The sequence below is a fragment of the Anomalospiza imberbis genome, chromosome 3 (genome assembly GCF_031753505.1).
Source record: "Anomalospiza imberbis isolate Cuckoo-Finch-1a 21T00152 chromosome 3, ASM3175350v1, whole genome shotgun sequence".
NCBI lineage: Eukaryota > Metazoa > Chordata > Aves > Passeriformes > Viduidae > Anomalospiza > Anomalospiza imberbis.
This window is the reverse complement of record NC_089683.1, coordinates 100,631,075-100,643,813: the sequence shown is the minus strand read 5'-3', so window position 1 is coordinate 100,643,813 and position 12,739 is coordinate 100,631,075.

Genomic DNA, 12,739 nt, shown 5'->3' with positions numbered 1-12,739 from the left:
TTGCTGCTCCTGCTCTACCCTGACCATGTACAGTTGTTTATCAGTGTTGCTAGATTTTTTTTTAGTTTCTATAGATGAGGATGTTTGAGCTGTTTGGTTTTTTTCCAGCTGACATAGAGAGAAATATTTGAGATAGATTTCAGAAGTAGACAGAGTCATTCTTAAATTGTTTCTTTAGAGCTTCATTTTCCTCAAGCAAGTTATTTGTAACTCCCACTGAAACCAATAAATTCCTAGTCCTTCACAGCAGGAAAGGCACTAAAGTCAATGGGAATTATTTGTATCCTGCAGTGGGAGTGGGGTGGGGCGGGGGGGGAAAGCCTCCTGGGAAACTATGGATCTCCTATTTGCCATAAGCCATCCATTACTTCCCTGCCAGTAGCAAGTCATTCCAGGATTTGTAGGAATCTGTATTGTTATTTGAGTGAATCTATGCTTTCATTCTCACTTCTCATATAAAAGTAACTGATGTGAGTTATGAAATTGTATTAAATATACGGATTTCTGCTGACTCTTTGTTTATGGATTATCTTTCATTGCCTCTATTATAGTACTTGTTGCCCTGGGATTCAGAGTTATGTCCAGGCTTGCTGCAGATCTCCTCTCCTCAGAATTTCACCCATTGCTCGTGAGAATTTCAACTTCTAGATAAATAAATATTTTGGGTCAGGTCTTAAAAACACAGAAGTCCTTATTCGAATGTTATTTTTGGAACATGCCCATGTCTTAGTGGAACTCTCATACCACAATAGATGATGGAAGAAATAGAGAAATGTAACTTCATGTCTTGGATCTGAGGGTCAGAGGGAAGGGAAGGAGATGGGAGAAGGAGTAGACAGATATGGTGCCTGAGCTTTCCCTGCAGAAGAATAAAAAGGGTTTAGTAGTGACACTGATTAGAACAAGCACAGTGTCAAATGCATCTTCCAAAGAGAGCTAAAAATCGTATCAGGCAGAAACAAACTTTATGTGGCAGCTCAAGGAGAGCTGCAGCAACAAGCTGAACTCACCCCATCCTGTCCCTCTTGGCCTTTTGTTCTAGGAACAGATGTCCCTTCTCCCTGACTGTCTTCTAGTTTCAGAATTAAGAACTTGGGCTCTGAACTTTTAATTCACCATTGCCTTCATAAGATTCTCTATCCCTGCACTGTGAGAGTAATTTCATTGTTTGTCTTCTAATTATCAGTCTCTTCCTGTATTGCCCATGTAAAATAAAAAAAAATTTAAAAAAAAAGAAAAAAAAAAAGAAAAAAAGGCTGGGCTCTGCTGACTTCTTGAGCCTGTGCTGGACAATCCTTCCTACCCAGATATTTAACCCTTTTCAATTTCCAACAACACATAAGCAGAAGATTCTGGAGCGGAATACGTCCTGTCTTTGGGAAGAAAAATTAGGTGGTACTTTAAAGACAGAAACAGTTTGAAATCATCCTCAAATACTGGAATTGTAAATTGATCCAGAAGAAAAAAAAAAAAGACCCACCACAGAAAACTTTTGGGATAAAATGCTTAGTGTTTCATGCCATCAGGAGAGATAGTTTTGTTAAGTATATTCATTTTAGCAGGTGGTTTTGACAGTGCCAGAGATATTCTCCACGCTTATGTTAGTGAATTGTATTTCTGTTATTCTTAATTGTCTTCCAGACCTCCTAAACTAAGGAGATACAGACTAACTGATCAGACACCCAGAATAGGCTTGTGGGGTTTGGAAAGTGAATGAGGAAAATCAGATGTGAGTGGTGGGCAAGAAGAGGGTGTCTGTACAGATCTGTGGCCACTGTAGGCTCGGGTTTGGCACTGCCAGCCCATGAGGAGCTGCCTTGGTGAAGCCCCAGTGGAGAGAGCAACACAAGGTTGTAATCATGGGTAGGACAGGCTCTTCAAGGCAGAGGCCTGTCTGGCTTACCAGCAGAGCATCACAGAATTCCAAGGAAGGCAGGCTGAAAGGTTTAAATAAGAGAAATCCTTGGAACCTTCCAGTTGCAAAGGCAGACAATTAGGCAAGCATTGCCAGTTGATTTTCCTGGCAACTGAATAAAAAATGATTATTAAACAGTCAGATCGATGTCACATAATAAACTTACAATTTAATAAGAGAGCCTACAACTATCAAACACCCTGCAGTGACTTTAACAATAGGATTTATACACCATTGCATCTTTTAAAAACACCAAATGAGGGTCAGACATATTGTGATCATGTCCTTATGTGATATAAACAACCATAACATGATTAAAGAGATTCGTTGGGGTCCTTTGCCTCTCTCATCTTCCAAACAGCATCACCCCATGTGATCAGATGCTCCATTTCATAGAGCAGTGTGATTCCTCAGGCTATATTTTGTGCAATTATTTTATTAATTTTCTTCACCCGGCCTTCCAAATGCTTGCAGGAGGGGATTGTAGCAGCATGAAACACGGCAGTGACCTAGAGATTCCGCACCTGCTGCTTCCACTGTGTTGTCTTCTGTGAAACACTAACTTGTTCAATGGGATGCTGTAGAATATTGATCAGAGCACAGAATCATTAACAGGAAGTAGTTTTCCACATCCTGCCTCATGGCCGTTCAAGCAGTTGATGTTCAACTTTGACAGTGTCATGTTCAGGATGTGGAAGTCCCTTTTAATCAAATATTACAAAACAAGGGCCAAATCTCCAGCTCCTGCAAATGCCCTGGCATTTGCCAACTTCTGTTGGGCTGCATTGATTTTTCACTTTCTGAAAAACCTTGTCCCTGAAGCTTCTAAATTGAGATAAATGCTGTCTTACTACAGAGCTTTCCAATGATCATCTGGAAGCCTGAGTTCCCCTGGCTCCATCTGGGTAATAGAGTGCAGATGCTGGATGCCTCTCTCCACCTGATGAGCTGTCAATGTGCTGAATAGATGAGCTGTTGGGAAACAAAAGAGGTTTCAAGTTGAAACATTTCTTAATTTTTTCTTTCATAAAGAAACAAGAAGTAAAAATTCTGTGGAATACCTTGATTTCACCAAATCAGCATTTTTTTTTCCAATGAGTATTGGTTCTAAGAGAAGCCAGAAGAGTTCAGCTGAATTTTAGGACTCTGCTACTGTACTGCTTTGGAGTGAGGAGGGTTTGGGGAGCTAGAGATTGGTTCCTTGCATTGCACAGGCAGCATGGCTCTGCGGTGAGTCACGGGGCAGCAGGGAAACAGGGCAGAGTTCAGTGCTCAGTGGGTAGGGGAAAGGCCTGCAGGATGGAAAAGTCAGTGCTAGCAGGGACTCACTCCAGGATCCCCAAAGCATGGGGCACTGCAGGGGTTTAGGGCATGTGGCCACGAGCTGGGTGTTAGCTGGGAATCAGCCAGGGTGGGGTTGGTGTGAGTGCAGAATGCCAAGACAATGCACAGTGGGTACGGGTTTTGGAGCTTCCATGACAGTGGAAAATGTGACACAGACTAATCACTGTGCTAGAGGTAATAATTTCAAACACTTTGCCCCACTTTGATTTCTATCTGCTGCTGTCTTGTTCAGTTAGGAGCATTCCTGTGAAGATCCCTAAGCAGATGGAACTGGATCCTGCCTCTCTGGCTGACAATGGGAGCTACACTGTTTATTTCCTTGAGACACTGGTCCTTTAGGGAGAGTGTAATTACTACTCAAACAGAATAGGTCCAGCCCACTGATTCTTTCCTCAGCTTTGAAAATCTCTCCAGTGAAGGCAAATATGTTTTTCAACAGAGAGCTTAAAAAGCTTCATCTCTAAGCCACTCCTTCAAGCGTGAAGGTGGCCCGAGCAGATACATTTAATACTGAGCAGCCAGGACATGGACAGTCTCACAGCCCTGCTTTTGGACCACTTGACAGCAGAGAAGAGTTCCCGTGTGAATGCTGAGTGCTCCAGCTCACTTGGCTGAGCCAATCCATTTCTTCAAAGACTAGACAGTGCTGAACTTAGTAACATGAAAAATGTGACTTTTTAAATTTCTATTTTAAGTCCACAGCTGGATTTTTAGTCAATTAGGATGTTTCTTTTCTTGTGGTTTCTGGTGAAAATATTACCTTAAGTCAACCAACTAATGTTTTAGTCTGCCCTTAAAATCTGCAAAGTCAAGATTGCACTTTTTAAAATTTTCAAGACCAAATTTTTCTGTGTGATATTTAACATAGCTTCTGCAAATGGGTAATAATCAGGTTCTGAGGTTTCTCTTCTGAGTAATTGCTGTTTCCTGATAGGATGGAATACTGAAAGTGTCCATTTTAATGTCAGTGAGATACTGAAAGTCCTCTGAATAACTGCAAATTGCAGATCAGGTTGTTCGCCCACCTGAAATGGTCCTGACATAAAAAAAAAAAAAAAACAACATTTAGCATTATGAGAGAGCTCAAAAAAGCTTTTGGGGTCAGAATTAGCCTCTGGAAGTATATTTTGATTTTCTATACAGGGCACAGAGTGTTGGTCTGGTTTTCCCAGGGTTTCAGTCAGACTGTTTGCCAGCAGGCAGTTTGAGTTTACAGCAAATCAGGGCATTACCTTATAAAGCACTGAGTACAATTTTGTACCTTCTGCTGCAAAATGTTATGTCCCAACCATTTTCTAACAGCATTTTCTGTTCCCCTGAGTGAAAATTAAGGGTGAAAAAGGAAGGTAACACTGCTTTTATGTACAAGTGAGGTGGTCTAAATTCCTTAGGCAGGCCGAGCTTCTTGCACGCCTCACCTGAACATCTGTAGGACTAAGCTTAAAAATCCACCTTCACTTCTGAAGCACTCACTGCCCTGCCAGTGCCTTCCTTCTTCACCGTTGACTGGGATTTTATTTGATATACCTGTGGTGTCCTTTCCAGGTCTAGGATTCCCTGGGTTGACTGACATCAGTTTTGTCTTTCATCAGTCAGAGACTTTGGTGCTCCAGATGACTGTACTTTGACAATCTGCACATCGTGCCTGGGGCAGTTCTATGGCTGGTAGCTGAGTGGGAGATGGAAACATTGCACAGCCTTGAACTTGAACTATTTGGGGTTTGGTCTACAGAAATTTGACACACATTTTGTTGCAGGGTTACAGAAAAGGAAACTATGTTCTGTGGCACACTGAAATGAAAGTTTGGTGTATTGAGAATGATGCTTTGCTTTGTTTTCTCTTTCTTTGTACATGCCTAGAAATCATACAGTACCATGTTTTACCAGAGGCATGAAAACTAATTGGTATAATAGGTATTTCTATATCCTGTTACTCTCATGTTAGTTCCACAGTCAAAAAAGCGAGACACGAAGAGATAAAGGGAAACAAAAAAAGAATGTGCAAAAGAGTGGTATGGGAGAGGAGGAGAGGTAGAGAAGCCAAGCTGTTCCATGTTAATTTAGGCACAGGAGTGTTTGATTTCTGGTAATGTTCATTGTCTCAGACATGCACCATCTTTGGAAAGAGAAATGTCTTTGAAGATAAATCCCGCTTAGAGGTTTGTGTGTGCTTGTGTGTAACAGGAGCATTCTAAATGACCTTTAAGACAAGGGCAATAGCTACCTCTACTTTGTCATTTCCTCAGCTATGCAGTAGAGAAATTTTAAAGCATGAAGAGAATATTATCCCAGATAACTGATGGAGATAGAAAAGGTGAGCATGGATCTCATATCCTGTCGCATCCCTGTAGGCAGGGTACACCACAGTAGAAAGCAGCAGGAATAGCTGAGTACATATCATTTCCTGTCATGTTTCAGAGAAATTATACCGAAATCGTGTCTTTTTTACACTCTGAAACACTGAGCTGATTTACAAGGCTGCAGCTGTTAGCACTAGTCCAGGGACATGAGCCTCAGGGCCTGTTTCTCTCAGGACTATTCTGCAATGCCAGTCAGAGGCTCTCTTTGTGGCCATGAGAACCATGGCCACTGACTGACTCCATGACACCTCTGAGGCTGCAGCCACCCAGTTTGGTTATCTCTCCTGGAACAGATATGCCCAGCCCTTGTTTGAGCAGGGAGGTTGAGGGAAACAGCCAGTGCCTGCATGTTCCATGGTAGCAAGTGAAGCAGCATCCAGCATAGACCTTTCTACCAGGCTTCTCTGCAGTTTTGGTACTTTTTCTGTCTCTTTTCTATCTGTATAAGACAGACCACGAGTGTGGAAGGATTCACAGTGACAGACACTGATCTCTGCTCTGTGGTGACCAGTGACAGGACCTGTGGGGTTGGCCTGAAGGTGTGCCAGGGGAGGTTGAGCCTGAATATCAGGGAAAAATTCTTCACCCAGAGGGTGGTTGGACATTGAAACAGTCTCCCCAGGGAAGCAGTCACAGCACCAGCCTGAGAGAGTTCAAGAAGCATTTGAAAAATGCTCTCAGGCACATGGTGTGGCTCTTGGGGTGCCCTGCACAAGGCTGAGAGTTGGACTCAATGATCCTTGTGGGTCCTGCAGCTCAGCCCAGCTGGGGCTGTCACTTGTTGCCCCCATGACACCGTAGGATGCTGCTCTTCAGTTTTGTCGGAGCCGTGCCCTTGCTGGCATTGCTGTGCCGGGCCATACCTGCAGTCTACTGGCCTGGGCTGGCCGCAGCTCTCCGTGTGCTTGGCTGGTGGTCTGGGCTCAGGACTGACACTGGGCTGTCACCCTGGATCTGCCCTGCTCAGCTCTCTGGCCCGTCCCTGGCTGTGTCATCATGCTCAGTCCCTGAGGGAGCAACTGGCCCTAGCTGCACTCTGACATTACACTCTTCCTCCCCGCTTCTCAGGGCTGGGCTGGATTGTTCACTCTCAATTCAAGGCCACTGTTCCAAAATATTTAAGCTGTTAAGTGCCTCCTCTCTGGGTAAGAGGCATTTCTTCTTTTGCTGAAGGTGGTGAGGTGTCTTCATAGAATGTATATGCAATCCATGACAAGTATACAACCACCTCCTCTGTGAGTCAGCTTCCAGGAAAACTGCATCAGGAATTCCAGGTGTCTTGTGGACACAATTCAAGGGAAGGTGTATTTGTTACCTCTTCAGTGTGTTCATCAGAAAACCTCTCAGAAAATGCCTTTGCTGTTCCAGCTTTGTTAATTTTCCCCGATTATTAAACCATCAGTGTTTGTAATGCTGCGAGCTGCCAAACAGTGAACAAGCTCTTGGCCTGGCCTCGTGTAGTTTTTTACTTTACACTGGCAAGTATTTAATTGTTTGGGAGTTAGTCCAACATACACTGCCCTTCCCATTATTGATTGCTGGAGCAGCCAGCATGTTTTGTAACTGCCTGTTTTAGAGACCGACAACTGCATTTGAAGTGTATAGTCTGTATTTTGTCAGCTGTAGCAGGGAAACATCTTTGGAACTGGATCACATAATGCACAGACCTGATAGATGGACTCAATTAAATCAACAATAATATAGTAGTTGGCACACTCAGTGTAGCTACTCTGATCCTGCTCTATCATTTTTCCAAATCCTTTTTATTCTCCATGCCTCTGATCAAAACTTTAGGCCCTTTATAACCCTAATTCAAACATCACTTCAGAGGTTAACACATTTGAACTCCCAAAGCAATGCTTTTAACTTCTATCTTGTGGTCAATAAGAGGCTAAGTCTATCTATAAACAGTGTCAGATGGTGTCTCACACGTTGCACTTAAGAAACCTTACTCCTGATAGTTCCTTGACCTTGGTGGCCTAGCAGATTGGGCAGTTTAAATGACACTAAGCAGGGTACCCACGGAGAGATCACACTCCTGATACTATAAAGCTGACAGCAAACTGACAGCACTCGGGGTGTGAGGAAGGAGGCAGGAGAGCATCTGACAGAAGTGAACAGTGAAGTCTGCCCTAAAGCAGCAGGCTGAGATAATGATATGATTTATTTATGGCCATATTCCTGCATTTTTTTTCTGTTGACCATATATTAGCTATAGGTTCTAGAGAATCACAAAACAAGATTTGCTCCTGGTGGTTACTCTCTCCCTTTTGTGCCTGGTAGTGTGGTAAATGACCATAATGTTAGGAATTACTTGGACCAGAAAGTGTGTTACTGTAGAGCAACACCCACATTGGCAAACTAATCCTGGATCTTCAGCTGGCTCAGGTGTGGGAATATTTTGTGACATGGGTGTTAAGTTAGTTTGTGTTAGCTGGGGATCTGGTCCAAAGAAGCATGAGGAGGAATTCAGCATTCAAGTCCTACTGCAAATCCTCTAAAGGACAAGTGACTACCGGTATGGTAAAGGTGAAATTGTATGAGAGGAAGCAAGTTTGTTATTTCAAGGGACTTGTTTACTAAACAAAGCTGTTCTCAAACTAGTGTGAAACCTATCAGTATCCAACGCTGAAGGCAGAAGGTTTTTTGCTGTGGTTGCTTTGATGAGGATGACAGCAGAAAATCTGGGGCAAGGTAGAAGTCAAGCCCTTTTCATTCTTCATGGCGTACTGCCTTAGAGAGTAATGGAAGCAATCCCTCCACATCCAGCCTCTGTCCCTAGATCTCACGCCAGATTTGTGCTGGGTTATTTCTCTCAGTTGCGAATATCATATGTTGTACAGCTGATGTGCTCCTGCTGTAAGTGCAGAGATGGTTAGCAGAGATGGTCATAGATCCTTTTGTCAGGTGCTGAACCAGAACACCAATGGGCTGCTGATACAAATAAGGCTGTAGAGGCAGCTCCTGAAGCCATCTGTGCCCATCAGGATAATTTTTCCTTGTGCATCTGATGGATCCAGCTATGCTGGCACGAGTCTGTAGTACACATGCAGCCTACAAGCCATTTCTAAGCTCCTGAGCACATAAAATATTTATTCCACATGCCTCTGTTCCACAGCAGCATACATTTCTTCAGTTCTGTATTGTAGGAACAACTTGAACATGCCCTACCTAAAACTTTACATATGCTGAGCTGGTGGGAAAGACAAGAGTAGGGGGGAGATACAATTCTACCATGTTGACATATTTCAAAGGCTCTCATTTCTTTCTGTTCACAACTGCAATTTGTATGATCATGGAGTTGTTAGAGCTCAGCTTTGCAGAGAATGATACAGTGAATATGATTGATTATTTTTTTAAGTCTTCACTTGCTTGGTCGATGTGAGGCCTATGAGCTTTTCAGATTTAGTTTATGGAAATTAATCAAAGAATCCAGGGGCAATACATGACAGAAGTAGGGAATTATTTCCAAGCTGCAAAATTTTTTTCAGATTGCACATAACATCTGTCTATTTGTGGGTGAAGGGAATGAATGTGGAAAATCAGACACCCATGTTTCAGAAATGAATGATCTGAGATTAGCTGGCAAAAGACAGTAAAGTTTTGAATCATAGGCTTATGATGGCAGCTACTGGGTAAGTTTAAAGTGACAAGCAGGAGAAGAGTGTGGCAATTACCATTATTTTCAAGTATAAAATGGGAAGAAGATCAGTCAAGATTATGACTTTTTAAAGTATTTTTCTGCTATATTTAACTTCATCAGATTTCTTATACATTGAGATACAATGATTACCATGACTTGGGCTATTCCTCCTTTGAATATAGTTGCCCAGAAATTGTTTCTACAGTTGATGCTGTCAGAGACAGGTAAACTGTTTATACAGCTGATTCCTGTGTAGTAGGTATAATGTTACTGTTCTTTATTTTGTAGAAAAACAGCAAAGTTTTTGTTTAACTCCAAGTTTATTTTCTTAGGGAGCAGCTGAAAAGCTTAAATAATAGTAAATCTTTGGTTTTGCTTTTTCCCCCAGTTATTTTATCTTCAGAAAATCTTGTTTCTGAATAACTTTAGAGATGTTTGTTTTTTGAGAAATTTTCAAAGTTGTAACATTTGACTTTGCTGATGCACTGTTTTGTCAAAATCTTTTTGAAGTATATTCATTTTGTTCCTCAAATGGAGAACTAGCAATATTTTCATCACCTGATTACTTTTTTTCCATGTTACTCATGACCAAATGACAGGTTCATTGATCAGACCTTTTGTCTCTAAACACAGTTTAAACATCACTTTTAAATGGAAAAGATAGACCAAACAATCTGATAAGGATTCCTGATTGTGTACACTGCATGTCTCCTTGTAATTGCATAGCTCCGGGCTCACTGTTTGTGGTACCTTTATTATTAATAACATAAATACCCTCTCCATTCAGTGTTTCTGTAATTTCTCTGCTGGACTGACTTCAGCATGCAATTTTGTTGGTCTTTGACTATAACCTGTACCTAGATCCTCTCTTCTCCACTTCCAAATTCACCCCCTTCTGCTGGAAGGTTGCACGGAGCCTGGGGGTGTGTTCCATTCCTTCTCATCTGGGTGTGTTCTGCAGTGCTCAAATATAAGGTGTATCACAGCACAGTGATCTCTCAGAAGATGGGAGGGCTGTTGTGCAAGTTACTTGCTGATCAAGTAAAAAACATCCGCCTCTAAACACAGACAATCAAAGCAAAGAATGGTAGAAAACTGTTATCAACTCTCATTTATTCTTAAAATGGCACAGTAAGGGAGCTCACAGCTCCACCTGCCCACACATACAAAGCAGTCTTATGGCTGTCAGAGTTTGAAATTAAACCCTGGTCAGGCTAATCACTTAATTACAGGACCAACTTTCCCCTTTTGAATATATTTTTCTCACTTTTTCCATTTTGAGATTACCTTGTTCAGGGCTGAAATCAGTATGTCATCAGGAACTCAGAGAGATGCGGAGCTTTGTACTTTTCTTGGAGCTGAGCTTATGAATTTTGAACCTATCTGTAATGAGCACTATGACCTAGGGGGAGAAAAGAGTGTGATCTTACCTAACCCTTGTGGAAGTTAGAGCCTGGCCTGGGATTACTGACTTCAGTTTTGTATTCACTGGGGATGGGCCAAGTCAAGTATCAGCAGCTGCACAAGTGGCAGAGATAGCCTGAGTTCCCTAGGAGGGGAGGGAGGCTTCAACCACACAGGACAAGTGTAAAATGTTTTTCTCACCAGGGAACTCAAAATAAACACTATGACAGTCTGAATCCCACATTACCTTGCTGCCTGAGAAAATGTAAAGTAAGTACCATCTTTAAGCTGGCCTGGAATTCCCCACTTGATGCTTTAAGCATCTCCTTGATGAGTGGAGGAGAGATTTGGCTGTCTCTATCTTTGAAAGGTGATAGAAATACTCCAGAAAAGCATGTGCCAATTACATGCATTAATGTCTCCAGCAAAACCCAATTCTCAGCTGAGGATATTGTGCAGACAACACCTCCCATCAAAGCACAGAGCATAAAACAGGATTGCAGGGTCTGACACAGAGGAGTGATAACTGAGGGGAGAAAGATTCCTGCAGTGTCCTGTGAGCTTCCCAGGGCTGTCACCGACAGGCAAAGGCTGTTCAGGGGACAAAGCTGGTGGTTTTGAATCCCTGACCTCAACAGATTTTGCCTTCGTTACATAAGAGTGAGAGTGCTGCCTCTAAAATGAGAAAGGGGAAGTTTTTGTGTTTACTTCTACCAGCTACATGCAGGAGTTACACAGGGACATTTGACTTCCAGTTGTTTTGAGGAGTGAGGACTACATCTTACATATTGGGCATTTGGAGAGTACCCAAAATTGCACTTGGTTGTGAAAATTGATGTTTGTATGCTTGGTAAAGGATAGGGAGAGTATGTTATGTATAGATATCTGAAGTGACTAGCATTTCTTATCTGGCCTTCTACATAATTATAAGAATGAACACAAATACCTAGGAAAGATGTGGTTATCCTACCCCTTTTTCTTTAGTCTATTAGACATTAACCAAAAGGAAATGTCCTGGGATCTGGCCCTTTGTTGACATAATTCCCTACAGACATTGAATGTACATCTGTTCTCTTCTGATCTGTTCTGTGCATCAGATCTCTTCTGCCAGGAGAAGGAGTTCATGTCCACCAAGTGTCTAACCCTTCAAAATACTGGCAAAAAACAACCATTTGCTGTTGGGGCAAGAAAATTGTTGTAAACTGTGTACAGCAGAAGCAGCTCTCAGTGTGTGCAGCTTTAGAGATGAAGCTCTTCCCTCTGTTCACATCTCTTGGTCAGTGTCAGAAGAAAGCAGTCTTGTTCCAAGGTGCTTTGCTGCTGTCCCATGTGACATTCCAGAGGGGTGGGTGCCTAGGCCAGGACATTGGCATGGCTTGTTGGGACAGGCTTTCTTCTTCTGGTATGCACCACTGCCTTTCCCCATGGGGATTTCTGGAGAAGGGGGATGGCTGTAAGAGGTATCCAGCCAACCTGTTCTACCTGTTCCATTCCTGGGTCTAGCTCCGCTTGTGGGGAGTGCTCCATCCTCCCTTTGAGGTGCAGAGATTGGATCAGTCTCAGAGGAAGATTCAGTGGGCAGTGAAACACAAACACATCTGACCTCAGCTCGTGAGACTTGACAAAGCCAAACTGCCTCCAGTGAAGCTATGTGGGTTTGTAGCAGCTGAAGAACTGGCCCAATAGCACACCAAGAGCTTCCGACTGCAGATGAAGCAATTCACTTCTATTATTAGCAGTTGGAGGCTTTTTGAATCAGGAAGAATGGCAAAATTGACTTCCTTTTTGTTGGGCTCCAAAGTGAAAAATGGTGTGTTGTCATCAGCAATGTTGAAAAATACCTCCTGATTTGGACAAAATATCCTGTTCCTGAATTGTATTAATTATTTACCAGCATATTAAGCAACTGTTACAGATGTTGGGGATATGTGGAATATTAATAGACATTAGGATGAGAGATTAATTTAGGGAAATTACAACATGTTTCTGAAAATTGCATTAAAATTTTGGAGTGCCCTGAACTGCAATATGACATGAACTGGGACCGAGAGCCTGAGAATCTGAATTCAATTT